Source organism: Schistocerca piceifrons, unplaced genomic scaffold (genome assembly GCF_021461385.2).
Source record: "Schistocerca piceifrons isolate TAMUIC-IGC-003096 unplaced genomic scaffold, iqSchPice1.1 HiC_scaffold_1684, whole genome shotgun sequence".
In the NCBI taxonomy this organism is placed as follows: domain Eukaryota; kingdom Metazoa; phylum Arthropoda; class Insecta; order Orthoptera; family Acrididae; genus Schistocerca; species Schistocerca piceifrons.
In genome coordinates this window covers 509,268-523,392 of record NW_025727550.1, presented here as the reverse complement: position 1 = coordinate 523,392, position 14,125 = coordinate 509,268, and the positions used below count along the sequence as shown (strand labels likewise).

Here is a 14,125-nt window from a genome sequence, read left to right as displayed (position 1 = left end):
CTGTGGCAAGCTCTAAGCTGTGCAGGCGCTCCGTGGCCGAGCAGCAGGAGGAGAGATGCCTTCCTTGGTGGCAGCTCCCTGCAGAGTGCCGAAGACCAGAGTGGCCGCGCCGCCGTTGTCAGTGGATGACATGCAATTGTCGAGCCACGGAGAACACGTTGCTTTGCGATGTGCACCCGCCTCGTAGCAGAAAACGCGAACAGTGGCCCTGTGGCGCAACGGATAACGCGTCTGACTACGGATCAGAAGATTCCAGGTTCGAATCCTGGCAGGGTCGGCATTTCGTTAGTTGCGGGCGCGTAGCTAGGCAGTGCATTCGAATGTCTCCACCTTCGTGGAGTGCAATGTTAATCCTGAGCATCTCGCAGCTGCATCTCGAGACGATCGCGGTAAATATCGCTTCGTGCAAGCGTCAGTCGAGCAAAGTCGAGACAAGTCAAGCTGGCAGATGCTACGCAGTTAATTAAACGGTAGGCGACGCAGACAACGCTTTTCCAAGTGTCCCATGTCACGCACCGAAGAGCGCGCATCTGTCCGCACAGCAGAGTGGCGCAGTGGAAGCGTGCTGGGCCCATAACCCAGAGGTCCGTGGATCGAAACCACGCTCTGCTAAAATTATTCTTTTTCTTGGGTGCTTCGAGCTCGATCATTAATCCTGGGGTGCGCTGATTCAGCGTCGACGGCAAACCCTGTGAGTTGTGAAACGACGACGTCGTGTGCAGAATACGAGAAACACTTCCTAAGACGCAGACTTTCTTACGATTTTTTAGCAATTACATTCCTTGATCACAACGGTAATGCTTTTTCGGGCCACACGCGCAACCTTCGCGATATAAAAATCGCATCTCCCCGGCGGGGAATCGAACCCCGGTCTCCCGCGTGACAGGCGGGGATACTAACCACTATACTACCGAGGAACACGCAGTCCTTGTCTACAGTGCACGCACATTTATGGTTCTCATGTACGCGATACATCTCAAACCTAGCGTCCCGATGCTTCCATAGTCAGCTGCTACGAAATGAAAGTATGCCCCAGGTGAGGCTCGAACTCACAACCCCGGCATTGCTCACGGCTACTGCCTTATAAGTACCGTGCGCTAACCAATTGCGCCACTGGGGCTACAGCACAGTGCTTACAGTTAGCGGTATTCACTTTGATGCCAACCTGTTGTGGCTACAAACCCGTCATACGACCGTCACCTGCGGCCATACTGCGACGTTAGCAACTGTCTACGAATGCTTCATACGATTCTTGTTTTATATGCTACACTTACAAGCATGTCAACCGCTTGTCATCACCGAAAAAATGCAAAAAAACGGGCGCCTTGCATTCCGCTACCTGTCCATCAGCGACGGCAGATCTGTGGCAAGCTCTAAGCTGTGCAGGCGCTCCGTGGCCGAGCAGCAGGAGGAGAGATGCCTTCCTTGGTGGCAGCTCCCTGCAGAGTGCCGAAGACCAGAGTGGCCGCGCCGCCGTTGTCAGTGGATGACATGCAATTGTCGAGCCACGGAGAACACGTTGCTTTGCGATGTGCACCCGCCTCGTAGCAGAAAACGCGAACAGTGGCCCTGTGGCGCAACGGATAACGCGTCTGACTACGGATCAGAAGATTCCAGGTTCGAATCCTGGCAGGGTCGGCATTTCGTTAGTTGCGGGCGCGTAGCTAGGCAGTGCATTCGAATGTCTCCACCTTCGTGGAGTGCAATGTTAATCCTGAGCATCTCGCAGCTGCATCTCGAGACGATCGCGGTAAATATCGCTTCGTGCAAGCGTCAGCGTAGCGTCAGTCGAGCAAAGTCGAGACAAGTCAAGCTGGCAGATGCTACGCAGTTAATTAAACGGTAGGCGACGCAGACAACGCTTTTCCAAGTGTCCCATGTCACGCACCGAAGAGCGCGCATCTGTCCGCACAGCAGAGTGGCGCAGTGGAAGCGTGCTGGGCCCATAACCCAGAGGTCCGTGGATCGAAACCACGCTCTGCTAAAATTATTCTTTTTCTTGGGTGCTTCGAGCTCGATCATTAATCCTGGGGTGCGCTGATTCAGCGTCGACGGCAAACCCTGTGAGTTGTGAAACGACGACGTCGTGTGCAGAATACGAGAAACACTTCCTAAGACGCAGACTTTCTTACGATTTTTTAGCAATTACATTCCTTGATCACAACGGTAATGCTTTTTCGGGCCACACGCGCAACCTTCGCGATATAAAAATCGCATCTCCCCGGCGGGGAATCGAACCCCGGTCTCCCGCGTGACAGGCGGGGATACTAACCACTATACTACCGAGGAACACGCAGTCCTTGTCTACAGTGCACGCACATTTATGGTTCTCATGTACGCGATACATCTCAAACCTAGCGTCCCGATGCTTCCATAGTCAGCTGCTACGAAATGAAAGTATGCCCCAGGTGAGGCTCGAACTCACAACCCCGGCATTGCTCACGGCTACTGCCTTGTAAGTACCGTGCGCTAACCAATTACGCCACTGGGGCTACAGCACAGTGCTTACAGTTAGCGGTATTCACTTTGATGCCAACCTGTTGTGGCTACAGACCCGTCATACGACCGTCACCTGCGGCCATACTGCGACGTTAGCACCTGTCTACGAATGCTTCATACGATTCTTGTTTTATATGCTACACTTACAAGCATGTCAACCGCTTGTCATCACCGAAAAAATGCAAAAAAACGGGCGCCTTGCATTCCGCTACCTGTCCATCAGCGACGGCAGATCTGTGGCAAGCTCTAAGCTGTGCAGGCGCTCCGTGGCCGAGCAGCAGGAGGAGAGATGCCTTCCTTGGTGGCAGCTCCCTGCAGAGTGCCGAAGACCAGAGTGGCCGCGCCGCCGTTGTCAGTGGATGACATGCAATTGTCGAGCCACGGAGAACACGTTGCTTTGCGATGTGCACCCGCCTCGTAGCAGAAAACGCGAACAGTGGCCCTGTGGCGCAACGGATAACGCGTCTGACTACGGATCAGAAGATTCCAGGTTCGAATCCTGGCAGGGTCGGCATTTCGTTAGTTGCGGGCGCGTAGCTAGGCAGTGCATTCGAATGTCTCCACCTTCGTGGAGTGCAATGTTAATCCTGAGCATCTCGCAGCTGCATCTCGAGACGATCGCGGTAAATATCGCTTCGTGCAAGCGTCAGTCGAGCAAAGTCGAGACAAGTCAAGCTGGCAGATGCTACGCAGTTAATTAAACGGTAGGCGACGCAGACAACGCTTTTCCAAGTGTCCCATGTCACGCACCGAAGAGCGCGCATCTGTCCGCACAGCAGAGTGGCGCAGTGGAAGCGTGCTGGGCCCATAACCCAGAGGTCCGTGGATCGAAACCACGCTCTGCTAAAATTATTCTTTTTCTTGGGTGCTTCGAGCTCGATCATTAATCCTGGGGTGCGCTGATTCAGCGTCGACGGCAAACCCTGTGAGTTGTGAAACGACGACGTCGTGTGCAGAATACGAGAAACACTTCCTAAGACGCAGACTTTCTTACGATTTTTTAGCAATTACATTCCTTGATCACAACGGTAATGCTTTTTCGGGCCACACGCGCAACCTTCGCGATATAAAAATCGCATCTCCCCGGCGGGGAATCGAACCCCGGTCTCCCGCGTGACAGGCGGGGATACTAACCACTATACTACCGAGGAACACGCAGTCCTTGTCTACAGTGCACGCACATTTATGGTTCTCATGTACGCGATACATCTCAAACCTAGCGTCCCGATGCTTCCATAGTCAGCTGCTACGAAATGAAAGTATGCCCCAGGTGAGGCTCGAACTCACAACCCCGGCATTGCTCACGGCTACTGCCTTATAAGTACCGTGCGCTAACCAATTGCGCCACTGGGGCTACAGCACAGTGCTTACAGTTAGCGGTATTCACTTTGATGCCAACCTGTTGTGGCTACAGACCCGTCATACGACCGTCACCTGCGGCCATACTGCGACGTTAGCACCTGTCTACGAATGCTTCATACGATTCTTGTTTTATATGCTACACTTACAAGCATGTCAACCGCTTGTCATCACCGAAAAAATGCAAAAAAACGGGCGCCTTGCATTCCGCTACCTGTCCATCAGCGACGGCAGATCTGTGGCAAGCTCTAAGCTGTGCAGGCGCTCCGTGGCCGAGCAGCAGGAGGAGAGATGCCTTCCTTGGTGGCAGCTCCCTGCAGAGTGCCGAAGACCAGAGTGGCCGCGCCGCCGTTGTCAGTGGATGACATGCAATTGTCGAGCCACGGAGAACACGTTGCTTTGCGATGTGCACCCGCCTCGTAGCAGAAAACGCGAACAGTGGCCCTGTGGCGCAACGGATAACGCGTCTGACTACGGATCAGAAGATTCCAGGTTCGAATCCTGGCAGGGTCGGCATTTCGTTAGTTGCGGGCGCGTAGCTAGGCAGTGCATTCGAATGTCTCCACCTTCGTGGAGTGCAATGTTAATCCTGAGCATCTCGCAGCTGCATCTCGAGACGATCGCGGTAAATATCGCTTCGTGCAAGCGTCAGTCGAGCAAAGTCGAGACAAGTCAAGCTGGCAGATGCTACGCAGTTAATTAAACGGTAGGCGACGCAGACAACGCTTTTCCAAGTGTCCCATGTCACGCACCGAAGAGCGCGCATCTGTCCGCACAGCAGAGTGGCGCAGTGGAAGCGTGCTGGGCCCATAACCCAGAGGTCCGTGGATCGAAACCACGCTCTGCTAAAATTATTCTTTTTCTTGGGTGCTTCGAGCTCGATCATTAATCCTGGGGTGCGCTGATTCAGCGTCGACGGCAAACCCTGTGAGTTGTGAAACGACGACGTCGTGTGCAGAATACGAGAAACACTTCCTAAGACGCAGACTTTCTTACGATTTTTTAGCAATTACATTCCTTGATCACAACGGTAATGCTTTTTCGGGCCACACGCGCAACCTTCGCGATATAAAAATCGCATCTCCCCGGCGGGGAATCGAACCCCGGTCTCCCGCGTGACAGGCGGGGATACTAACCACTATACTACCGAGGAACACGCAGTCCTTGTCTACAGTGCACGCACATTTATGGTTCTCATGTACGCGATACATCTCAAACCTAGCGTCCCGATGCTTCCATAGTCAGCTGCTACGAAATGAAAGTATGCCCCAGGTGAGGCTCGAACTCACAACCCCGGCATTGCTCACGGCTACTGCCTTATAAGTACCGTGCGCTAACCAATTGCGCCACTGGGGCTACAGCACAGTGCTTACAGTTAGCGGTATTCACTTTGATGCCAACCTGTTGTGGCTACAGACCCGTCATACGACCGTCACCTGCGGCCATACTGCGACGTTAGCACCTGTCTACGAATGCTTCATACGATTCTTGTTTTATATGCTACACTTACAAGCATGTCAACCGCTTGTCATCACCGAAAAAATGCAAAAAAACGGGCGCCTTGCATTCCGCTACCTGTCCATCAGCGACGGCAGATCTGTGGCAAGCTCTAAGCTGTGCAGGCGCTCCGTGGCCGAGCAGCAGGAGGAGAGATGCCTTCCTTGGTGGCAGCTCCCTGCAGAGTGCCGAAGACCAGAGTGGCCGCGCCGCCGTTGTCAGTGGATGACATGCAATTGTCGAGCCACGGAGAACACGTTGCTTTGCGATGTGCACCCGCCTCGTAGCAGAAAACGCGAACAGTGGCCCTGTGGCGCAACGGATAACGCGTCTGACTACGGATCAGAAGATTCCAGGTTCGAATCCTGGCAGGGTCGGCATTTCGTTAGTTGCGGGCGCGTAGCTAGGCAGTGCATTCGAATGTCTCCACCTTCGTGGAGTGCAATGTTAATCCTGAGCATCTCGCAGCTGCATCTCGAGACGATCGCGGTAAATATCGCTTCGTGCAAGCGTCAGTCGAGCAAAGTCGAGACAAGTCAAGCTGGCAGATGCTACGCAGTTAATTAAACGGTAGGCGACGCAGACAACGCTTTTCCAAGTGTCCCATGTCACGCACCGAAGAGCGCGCATCTGTCCGCACAGCAGAGTGGCGCAGTGGAAGCGTGCTGGGCCCATAACCCAGAGGTCCGTGGATCGAAACCACGCTCTGCTAAAATTATTCTTTTTCTTGGGTGCTTCGAGCTCGATCATTAATCCTGGGGTGCGCTGATTCAGCGTCGACGGCAAACCCTGTGAGTTGTGAAACGACGACGTCGTGTGCAGAATACGAGAAACACTTCCTAAGACGCAGACTTTCTTACGATTTTTTAGCAATTACATTCCTTGATCACAACGGTAATGCTTTTTCGGGCCACACGCGCAACCTTCGCGATATAAAAATCGCATCTCCCCGGCGGGGAATCGAACCCCGGTCTCCCGCGTGACAGGCGGGGATACTAACCACTATACTACCGAGGAACACGCAGTCCTTGTCTACAGTGCACGCACATTTATGGTTCTCATGTACGCGATACATCTCAAACCTAGCGTCCCGATGCTTCCATAGTCAGCTGCTACGAAATGAAAGTATGCCCCAGGTGAGGCTCGAACTCACAACCCCGGCATTGCTCACGGCTACTGCCTTATAAGTACCGTGCGCTAACCAATTGCGCCACTGGGGCTACAGCGCAGTGCTTACAGTTAGCGGTATTCACTTTGATGCCAACCTGTTGTGGCTACAGACCCGTCATACGACCGTCACCTGCGGCCATACTGCGACGTTAGCACCTGTCTACGAATGCTTCATACGATTCTTGTTTTATATGCTACACTTACAAGCATGTCAACCGCTTGTCATCACCGAAAAAATGCAAAAATCGGGCGCCTTGCATTCCGCTACCTGTCCATCAGCGACGGCAGATCTGTGGCAAGCTCTAAGCTGTGCAGGCGCTCCGTGGCCGAGCAGCAGGAGGAGAGATGCCTTCCTTGGTGGCAGCTCCCTGCAGAGTGCCGAAGACCAGAGTGGCCGCGCCGCCGTTGTCAGTGGATGACATGCAATTGTCGAGCCACGGAGAACACGTTGCTTTGCGATGTGCACCCGCCTCGTAGCAGAAAACGCGAACAGTGGCCCTGTGGCGCAACGGATAACGCGTCTGACTACGGATCAGAAGATTCCAGGTTCGAATCCTGGCAGGGTCGGCATTTCGTTAGTTGCGGGCGCGTAGCTAGGCAGTGCATTCGAATGTCTCCACCTTCGTGGAGTGCAATGTTAATCCTGAGCATCTCGCAGCTGCATCTCGAGACGATCGCGGTAAATAAAGCTTCGTGCAAGCGTCAGCGTAGCGTCAGTCGAGCAAAGTCGAGACAAGTCAAGCTGGCAGATGCTACGCAGTTAATTAAACGGTAGGCGACGCAGACAACGCTTTTCCAAGTGTCCCATGTCACGCACCGAAGAGCGCGCATCTGTCCGCACAGCAGAGTGGCGCAGTGGAAGCGTGCTGGGCCCATAACCCAGAGGTCCGTGGATCGAAACCACGCTCTGCTAAAATTATTCTTTTTCTTGGGTGCTTCGAGCTCGATCATTAATCCTGGGGTGCGCTGATTCAGCGTCGACGGCAAACCCTGTGAGTTGTGAAACGACGACGTCGTGTGCAGAATACGAGAAACACTTCCTAAGACGCAGACTTTCTTACGATTTTTTAGCAATTACATTCCTTGATCACAACGGTAATGCTTTTTCGGGCCACACGCGCAACCTTCGCGATATAAAAATCGCATCTCCCCGGCGGGGAATCGAACCCCGGTCTCCCGCGTGACAGGCGGGGATACTAACCACTATACTACCGAGGAACACGCAGTCCTTGTCTACAGGGCACGCACATTTATGGTTCTCATGTACGCGATACATCTCAAACCTAGCGTCCCGATGCTTCCATAGTCAGCTGCTACGAAATGAAAGTATGCCCCAGGTGAGGCTCGAACTCACAACCCCGGCATTGCTCACGGCTACTGCCTTATAAGTACCGTGCGCTAACCAATTGCGCCACTGGGGCTACAGCACAGTGCTTACAGTTAGCGGTATTCACTTTGATGCCAACCTGTTGTGGCTACAGACCCGTCATACGACCGTCACCTGCGGCCATACTGCGACGTTAGCACCTGTCTACGAATGCTTCATACGATTCTTGTTTTATATGCTACACTTACAAGCATGTCAACCGCTTGTCATCACCGAAAAAATGCAAAAAAACGGGCGCCTTGCATTCCGCTACCTGTCCATCAGCGACGGCAGATCTGTGGCAAGCTCTAAGCAGTGCAGGCGCTCCGTGGCCGAGCAGCAGGAGGAGAGATGCCTTCCTTGGTGGCAGCTCCCTGCAGAGTGCCGAAGACCAGAGTGGCCGCGCCGCCGTTGTCAGTGGATGACATGCAATTGTCGAGCCACGGAGAACACGTTGCTTTGCGATGTGCACCCGCCTCGTAGCAGAAAACGCGAACAGTGGCCCTGTGGCGCAACGGATAACGCGTCTGACTACGGATCAGAAGATTCCAGGTTCGAATCCTGGCAGGGTCGGCATTTCGTTAGTTGCGGGCGCGTAGCTAGGCAGTGCATTCGAATGTCTCCACCTTCGTGGAGTGCAATGTTAATCCTGAGCATCTCGCAGCTGCATCTCGAGACGATCGCGGTAAATATCGCTTCGTGCAAGCGTCAGTCGAGCAAAGTCGAGACAAGTCAAGCTGGCAGATGCTACGCAGTTAATTAAACGGTAGGCGACGCAGACAACGCTTTTCCAAGTGTCCCATGTCACGCACCGAAGAGCGCGCATCTGTCCGCACAGCAGAGTGGCGCAGTGGAAGCGTGCTGGGCCCATAACCCAGAGGTCCGTGGATCGAAACCACGCTCTGCTAAAATTATTCTTTTTCTTGGGTGCTTCGAGCTCGATCATTAATCCTGGGGTGCGCTGATTCAGCGTCGACGGCAAACCCTGTGAGTTGTGAAACGACGACGTCGTGTGCAGAATACGAGAAACACTTCCTAAGACGCAGACTTTCTTACGATTTTTTAGCAATTACATTCCTTGATCACAACGGTAATGCTTTTTCGGGCCACACGCGCAACCTTCGCGATATAAAAATCGCATCTCCCCGGCGGGGAATCGAACCCCGGTCTCCCGCGTGACAGGCGGGGATACTAACCACTATACTACCGAGGAACACGCAGTCCTTGTCTACAGTGCACGCACATTTATGGTTCTCATGTACGCGATACATCTCAAACCTAGCGTCCCGATGCTTCCATAGTCAGCTGCTACGAAATGAAAGTATGCCCCAGGTGAGGCTCGAACTCACAACCCCGGCATTGCTCACGGCTACTGCCTTATAAGTACCGTGCGCTAACCAATTGCGCCACTGGGGCTACAGCACAGTGCTTACAGTTAGCGGTATTCACTTTGATGCCAACCTGTTGTGGCTACAGACCCGTCATACGACCGTCACCTGCGGCCATACTGCGACGTTAGCAACTGTCTACGAATGCTTCATACGATTCTTGTTTTATATGCTACACTTACAAGCATGTCAACCGCTTGTAATCACCGAAAAAATGCAAAAAAACGGGCGCCTTGCATTCCGCTACCTGTCCATCAGCGACGGCAGATCTGTGGCAAGCTCTAAGCTGTGCAGGCGCTCCGTGGCCGAGCAGCAGGAGGAGAGATGCCTTCCTTGGTGGCAGCTCCCTGCAGAGTGCCGAAGACCAGAGTGGCCGCGCCGCCGTTGTCAGTGGATGACATGCAATTGTCGAGCCACGGAGAACACGTTGCTTTGCGATGTGCACCCGCCTCGTAGCAGAAAACGCGAACAGTGGCCCTGTGGCGCAACGGATAACGCGTCTGACTACGGATCAGAAGATTCCAGGTTCGAATCCTGGCAGGGTCGGCATTTCGTTAGTTGCGGGCGCGTAGCTAGGCAGTGCATTCGAATGTCTCCACCTTCGTGGAGTGCAATGTTAATCCTGAGCATCTCGCAGCTGCATCTCGAGACGATCGCGGTAAATATCGCTTCGTGCAAGCGTCAGTCGAGCAAAGTCGAGACAAGTCAAGCTGGCAGATGCTACGCAGTTAATTAAACGGTAGGCGACGCAGACAACGCTTTTCCAAGTGTCCCATGTCACGCACCGAAGAGCGCGCATCTGTCCGCACAGCAGAGTGGCGCAGTGGAAGCGTGCTGGGCCCATAACCCAGAGGTCCGTGGATCGAAACCACGCTCTGCTAAAATTATTCTTTTTCTTGGGTGCTTCGAGCTCGATCATTAATCCTGGGGTGCGCTGATTCAGCGTCGACGGCAAACCCTGTGAGTTGTGAAACGACGACGTCGTGTGCAGAATACGAGAAACACTTCCTAAGACGCAGACTTTCTTACGATTTTTTAGCAATTACATTCCTTGATCACAACGGTAATGCTTTTTCGGGCCACACGCGCAACCTTCGCGATATAAAAATCGCATCTCCCCGGCGGGGAATCGAACCCCGGTCTCCCGCGTGACAGGCGGGGATACTAACCACTATACTACCGAGGAACACGCAGTCCTTGTCTACAGTGCACGCACATTTATGGTTCTCATGTACGCGATACATCTCAAACCTAGCGTCCCGATGCTTCCATAGTCAGCTGCTACGAAATGAAAGTATGCCCCAGGTGAGGCTCGAACTCACAACCCCGGCATTGCTCACGGCTACTGCCTTATAAGTACCGTGCGCTAACCAATTGCGCCACTGGGGCTACAGCACAGTGCTTACAGTTAGCGGTATTCACTTTGATGCCAACCTGTTGTGGCTACAGACCCGTCATACGACCGTCACCTGCGGCCATACTGCGACGTTAGCAACTGTCTACGAATGCTTCATACGATTCTTGTTTTATATGCTACACTTACAAGCATGTCAACCGCTTGTAATCACCGAAAAAATGCAAAAAAACGGGCGCCTTGCATTCCGCTACCTGTCCATCAGCGACGGCAGATCTGTGGCAAGCTCTAAGCTGTGCAGGCGCTCCGTGGCCGAGCAGCAGGAGGAGAGATGCCTTCCTTGGTGGCAGCTCCCTGCAGAGTGCCGAAGACCAGAGTGGCCGCGCCGCCGTTGTCAGTGGATGACATGCAATTGTCGAGCCACGGAGAACACGTTGCTTTGCGATGTGCACCCGCCTCGTAGCAGAAAACGCGAACAGTGGCCCTGTGGCGCAACGGATAACGCGTCTGACTACGGATCAGAAGATTCCAGGTTCGAATCCTGGCAGGGTCGGCATTTCGTTAGTTGCGGGCGCGTAGCTAGGCAGTGCATTCGAATGTCTCCACCTTCGTGGAGTGCAATGTTAATCCTGAGCATCTCGCAGCTGCATCTCGAGACGATCGCGGTAAATATCGCTTCGTGCAAGCGTCAGTCGAGCAAAGTCGAGACAAGTCAAGCTGGCAGATGCTACGCAGTTAATTAAACGGTAGGCGACGCAGACAACGCTTTTCCAAGTGTCCCATGTCACGCACCGAAGAGCGCGCATCTGTCCGCACAGCAGAGTGGCGCAGTGGAAGCGTGCTGGGCCCATAACCCAGAGGTCCGTGGATCGAAACCACGCTCTGCTAAAATTATTCTTTTTCTTGGGTGCTTCGAGCTCGATCATTAATCCTGGGGTGCGCTGATTCAGCGTCGACGGCAAACCCTGTGAGTTGTGAAACGACGACGTCGTGTGCAGAATACGAGAAACACTTCCTAAGACGCAGACTTTCTTACGATTTTTTAGCAATTACATTCCTTGATCACAACGGTAATGCTTTTTCGGGCCACACGCGCAACCTTCGCGATATAAAAATCGCATCTCCCCGGCGGGGAATCGAACCCCGGTCTCCCGCGTGACAGGCGGGGATACTAACCACTATACTACCGAGGAACACGCAGTCCTTGTCTACAGTTCACGCACATTTATGGTTCTCATGTACGCGATACATCTCAAACCTAGCGTCCCGATGCTTCCATAGTCAGCTGCTACGAAATGAAAGTATGCCCCAGGTGAGGCTCGAACTCACAACCCCGGCATTGCTCACGGCTACTGCCTTATAAGTACCGTGCGCTAACCAATTGCGCCACTGGGGCTACAGCACAGTGCTTACAGTTAGCGGTATTCACTTTGATGCCAACCTGTTGTGGCTACAGACCCGTCATACGACCGTCACCTGCGGCCATACTGCGACGTTAGCAACTGTCTACGAATGCTTCATACGATTCTTGTTTTATATGCTACACTTACAAGCATGTCAACCGCTTGTAATCACCGAAAAAATGCAAAAAAACGGGCGCCTTGCATTCCGCTACCTGTCCATCAGCGACGGCAGATCTGTGGCAAGCTCTAAGCTGTGCAGGCGCTCCGTGGCCGAGCAGCAGGAGGAGAGATGCCTTCCTTGGTGGCAGCTCCCTGCAGAGTGCCGAAGACCAGAGTGGCCGCGCCGCCGTTGTCAGTGGATGACATGCAATTGTCGAGCCACGGAGAACACGTTGCTTTGCGATGTGCACCCGCCTCGTAGCAGAAAACGCGAACAGTGGCCCTGTGGCGCAACGGATAACGCGTCTGACTACGGATCAGAAGATTCCAGGTTCGAATCCTGGCAGGGTCGGCATTTCGTTAGTTGCGGGCGCGTAGCTAGGCAGTGCATTCGAATGTCTCCACCTTCGTGGAGTGCAATGTTAATCCTGAGCATCTCGCAGCTGCATCTCGAGACGATCGCGGTAAATATCGCTTCGTGCAAGCGTCAGTCGAGCAAAGTCGAGACAAGTCAAGCTGGCAGATGCTACGCAGTTAATTAAACGGTAGGCGACGCAGACAACGCTTTTCCAAGTGTCCCATGTCACGCACCGAAGAGCGCGCATCTGTCCGCACAGCAGAGTGGCGCAGTGGAAGCGTGCTGGGCCCATAACCCAGAGGTCCGTGGATCGAAACCACGCTCTGCTAAAATTATTCTTTTTCTTGGGTGCTTCGAGCTCGATCATTAATCCTGGGGTGCGCTGATTCAGCGTCGACGGCAAACCCTGTGAGTTGTGAAACGACGACGTCGTGTGCAGAATACGAGAAACACTTCCTAAGACGCAGACTTTCTTACGATTTTTTAGCAATTACATTCCTTGATCACAACGGTAATGCTTTTTCGGGCCACACGCGCAACCTTCGCGATATAAAAATCGCATCTCCCCGGCGGGGAATCGAACCCCGGTCTCCCGCGTGACAGGCGGGGATACTAACCACTATACTACCGAGGAACACGCAGTCCTTGTCTACAGTTCACGCACATTTATGGTTCTCATGTACGCGATACATCTCAAACCTAGCGTCCCGATGCTTCCATAGTCAGCTGCTACGAAATGAAAGTATGCCCCAGGTGAGGCTCGAACTCACAACCCCGGCATTGCTCACGGCTACTGCCTTATAAGTACCGTGCGCTAACCAATTGCGCCACTGGGGCTACAGCACAGTGCTTACAGTTAGCGGTATTCACTTTGATGCCAACCTGTTGTGGCTACAGACCCGTCATACGACCGTCACCTGCGGCCATACTGCGACGTTAGCAACTGTCTACGAATGCTTCATACGATTCTTGTTTTATATGCTACACTTACAAGCATGTCAACCGCTTGTAATCACCGAAAAAATGCAAAAAAACGGGCGCCTTGCATTCCGCTACCTGTCCATCAGCGACGGCAGATCTGTGGCAAGCTCTAAGCTGTGCAGGCGCTCCGTGGCCGAGCAGCAGGAGGAGAGATGCCTTCCTTGGTGGCAGCTCCCTGCAGAGTGCCGAAGACCAGAGTGGCCGCGCCGCCGTTGTCAGTGGATGACATGCAATTGTCGAGCCACGGAGAACACGTTGCTTTGCGATGTGCACCCGCCTCGTAGCAGAAAACGCGAACAGTGGCCCTGTGGCGCAACGGATAACGCGTCTGACTACGGATCAGAAGATTCCAGGTTCGAATCCTGGCAGGGTCGGCATTTCGTTAGTTGCGGGCGCGTAGCTAGGCAGTGCATTCGAATGTCTCCACCTTCGTGGAGTGCAATGTTAATCCTGAGCATCTCGCAGCTGCATCTCGAGACGATCGCGGTAAATATCGCTTCGTGCAAGCGTCAGCGTAGCGTCAGTCGAGCAAAGTCGAGACAAGTCAAGCTGGCAGATGCTACGCAGTTAATTAAACGGTAGGCGACGCAG

General features: G+C 53.5%; 31 non-coding genes across 31 annotated transcripts; 11 read left to right on the top strand and 20 right to left on the bottom strand.

Moving 5' to 3' along the window:
* The first annotated feature begins 204 nt into the window (after positions 1–204).
* Positions 205–277, top strand: Trnar-acg. Its single transcript has one exon. It is a non-coding gene; the product is annotated as a tRNA-Arg (tRNA).
* Positions 278–845: 568 nt separating this feature from the next.
* Trnad-guc lies at positions 846–917 on the bottom strand. The gene has a single exon. It is a non-coding gene; the product is annotated as a tRNA-Asp (tRNA).
* Positions 918–1,028: 111 nt separating this feature from the next.
* On the bottom strand, positions 1,029–1,120 carry Trnai-uau. Its single transcript is given in 2 exon segments — positions 1,029–1,064; positions 1,083–1,120. It is a non-coding gene; the product is annotated as a tRNA-Ile (tRNA).
* A 445-nt stretch (positions 1,121–1,565) lies between these two features.
* Positions 1,566–1,638, top strand: Trnar-acg. Its single transcript has one exon. It is a non-coding gene; the product is annotated as a tRNA-Arg (tRNA).
* Positions 1,639–2,217: 579 nt separating this feature from the next.
* On the bottom strand, positions 2,218–2,289 carry Trnad-guc. The gene has a single exon. It is a non-coding gene; the product is annotated as a tRNA-Asp (tRNA).
* A 111-nt stretch (positions 2,290–2,400) lies between these two features.
* Trnav-uac lies at positions 2,401–2,492 on the bottom strand. The gene is given in 2 exon segments: positions 2,401–2,436; positions 2,455–2,492. It is a non-coding gene; the product is annotated as a tRNA-Val (tRNA).
* A 445-nt stretch (positions 2,493–2,937) lies between these two features.
* Trnar-acg lies at positions 2,938–3,010 on the top strand. The gene has a single exon. It is a non-coding gene; the product is annotated as a tRNA-Arg (tRNA).
* Positions 3,011–3,578: 568 nt separating this feature from the next.
* On the bottom strand, positions 3,579–3,650 carry Trnad-guc. The gene has a single exon. It is a non-coding gene; the product is annotated as a tRNA-Asp (tRNA).
* A 111-nt stretch (positions 3,651–3,761) lies between these two features.
* On the bottom strand, positions 3,762–3,853 carry Trnai-uau. The gene is given in 2 exon segments: positions 3,762–3,797; positions 3,816–3,853. It is a non-coding gene; the product is annotated as a tRNA-Ile (tRNA).
* Positions 3,854–4,298: 445 nt separating this feature from the next.
* On the top strand, positions 4,299–4,371 carry Trnar-acg. Its single transcript has one exon. It is a non-coding gene; the product is annotated as a tRNA-Arg (tRNA).
* Positions 4,372–4,939: 568 nt separating this feature from the next.
* Positions 4,940–5,011, bottom strand: Trnad-guc. Its single transcript has one exon. It is a non-coding gene; the product is annotated as a tRNA-Asp (tRNA).
* Positions 5,012–5,122: 111 nt separating this feature from the next.
* On the bottom strand, positions 5,123–5,214 carry Trnai-uau. Its single transcript is given in 2 exon segments — positions 5,123–5,158; positions 5,177–5,214. It is a non-coding gene; the product is annotated as a tRNA-Ile (tRNA).
* A 445-nt stretch (positions 5,215–5,659) lies between these two features.
* On the top strand, positions 5,660–5,732 carry Trnar-acg. Its single transcript has one exon. It is a non-coding gene; the product is annotated as a tRNA-Arg (tRNA).
* Positions 5,733–6,300: 568 nt separating this feature from the next.
* On the bottom strand, positions 6,301–6,372 carry Trnad-guc. The gene has a single exon. It is a non-coding gene; the product is annotated as a tRNA-Asp (tRNA).
* Positions 6,373–6,483: 111 nt separating this feature from the next.
* Trnai-uau lies at positions 6,484–6,575 on the bottom strand. Its single transcript is given in 2 exon segments — positions 6,484–6,519; positions 6,538–6,575. It is a non-coding gene; the product is annotated as a tRNA-Ile (tRNA).
* Positions 6,576–7,019: 444 nt separating this feature from the next.
* Trnar-acg lies at positions 7,020–7,092 on the top strand. The gene has a single exon. It is a non-coding gene; the product is annotated as a tRNA-Arg (tRNA).
* Positions 7,093–7,671: 579 nt separating this feature from the next.
* Positions 7,672–7,743, bottom strand: Trnad-guc. The gene has a single exon. It is a non-coding gene; the product is annotated as a tRNA-Asp (tRNA).
* A 111-nt stretch (positions 7,744–7,854) lies between these two features.
* Positions 7,855–7,946, bottom strand: Trnai-uau. Its single transcript is given in 2 exon segments — positions 7,855–7,890; positions 7,909–7,946. It is a non-coding gene; the product is annotated as a tRNA-Ile (tRNA).
* A 445-nt stretch (positions 7,947–8,391) lies between these two features.
* Positions 8,392–8,464, top strand: Trnar-acg. The gene has a single exon. It is a non-coding gene; the product is annotated as a tRNA-Arg (tRNA).
* A 568-nt stretch (positions 8,465–9,032) lies between these two features.
* Positions 9,033–9,104, bottom strand: Trnad-guc. The gene has a single exon. It is a non-coding gene; the product is annotated as a tRNA-Asp (tRNA).
* A 111-nt stretch (positions 9,105–9,215) lies between these two features.
* Trnai-uau lies at positions 9,216–9,307 on the bottom strand. Its single transcript is given in 2 exon segments — positions 9,216–9,251; positions 9,270–9,307. It is a non-coding gene; the product is annotated as a tRNA-Ile (tRNA).
* A 445-nt stretch (positions 9,308–9,752) lies between these two features.
* Trnar-acg lies at positions 9,753–9,825 on the top strand. The gene has a single exon. It is a non-coding gene; the product is annotated as a tRNA-Arg (tRNA).
* A 568-nt stretch (positions 9,826–10,393) lies between these two features.
* Positions 10,394–10,465, bottom strand: Trnad-guc. Its single transcript has one exon. It is a non-coding gene; the product is annotated as a tRNA-Asp (tRNA).
* A 111-nt stretch (positions 10,466–10,576) lies between these two features.
* On the bottom strand, positions 10,577–10,668 carry Trnai-uau. The gene is given in 2 exon segments: positions 10,577–10,612; positions 10,631–10,668. It is a non-coding gene; the product is annotated as a tRNA-Ile (tRNA).
* A 445-nt stretch (positions 10,669–11,113) lies between these two features.
* Trnar-acg lies at positions 11,114–11,186 on the top strand. The gene has a single exon. It is a non-coding gene; the product is annotated as a tRNA-Arg (tRNA).
* A 568-nt stretch (positions 11,187–11,754) lies between these two features.
* Trnad-guc lies at positions 11,755–11,826 on the bottom strand. Its single transcript has one exon. It is a non-coding gene; the product is annotated as a tRNA-Asp (tRNA).
* Positions 11,827–11,937: 111 nt separating this feature from the next.
* Trnai-uau lies at positions 11,938–12,029 on the bottom strand. Its single transcript is given in 2 exon segments — positions 11,938–11,973; positions 11,992–12,029. It is a non-coding gene; the product is annotated as a tRNA-Ile (tRNA).
* A 445-nt stretch (positions 12,030–12,474) lies between these two features.
* Trnar-acg lies at positions 12,475–12,547 on the top strand. The gene has a single exon. It is a non-coding gene; the product is annotated as a tRNA-Arg (tRNA).
* A 568-nt stretch (positions 12,548–13,115) lies between these two features.
* On the bottom strand, positions 13,116–13,187 carry Trnad-guc. Its single transcript has one exon. It is a non-coding gene; the product is annotated as a tRNA-Asp (tRNA).
* Positions 13,188–13,298: 111 nt separating this feature from the next.
* Positions 13,299–13,390, bottom strand: Trnai-uau. The gene is given in 2 exon segments: positions 13,299–13,334; positions 13,353–13,390. It is a non-coding gene; the product is annotated as a tRNA-Ile (tRNA).
* A 445-nt stretch (positions 13,391–13,835) lies between these two features.
* Positions 13,836–13,908, top strand: Trnar-acg. The gene has a single exon. It is a non-coding gene; the product is annotated as a tRNA-Arg (tRNA).
* The last annotated feature ends 217 nt before the right edge of the window (positions 13,909–14,125 follow it).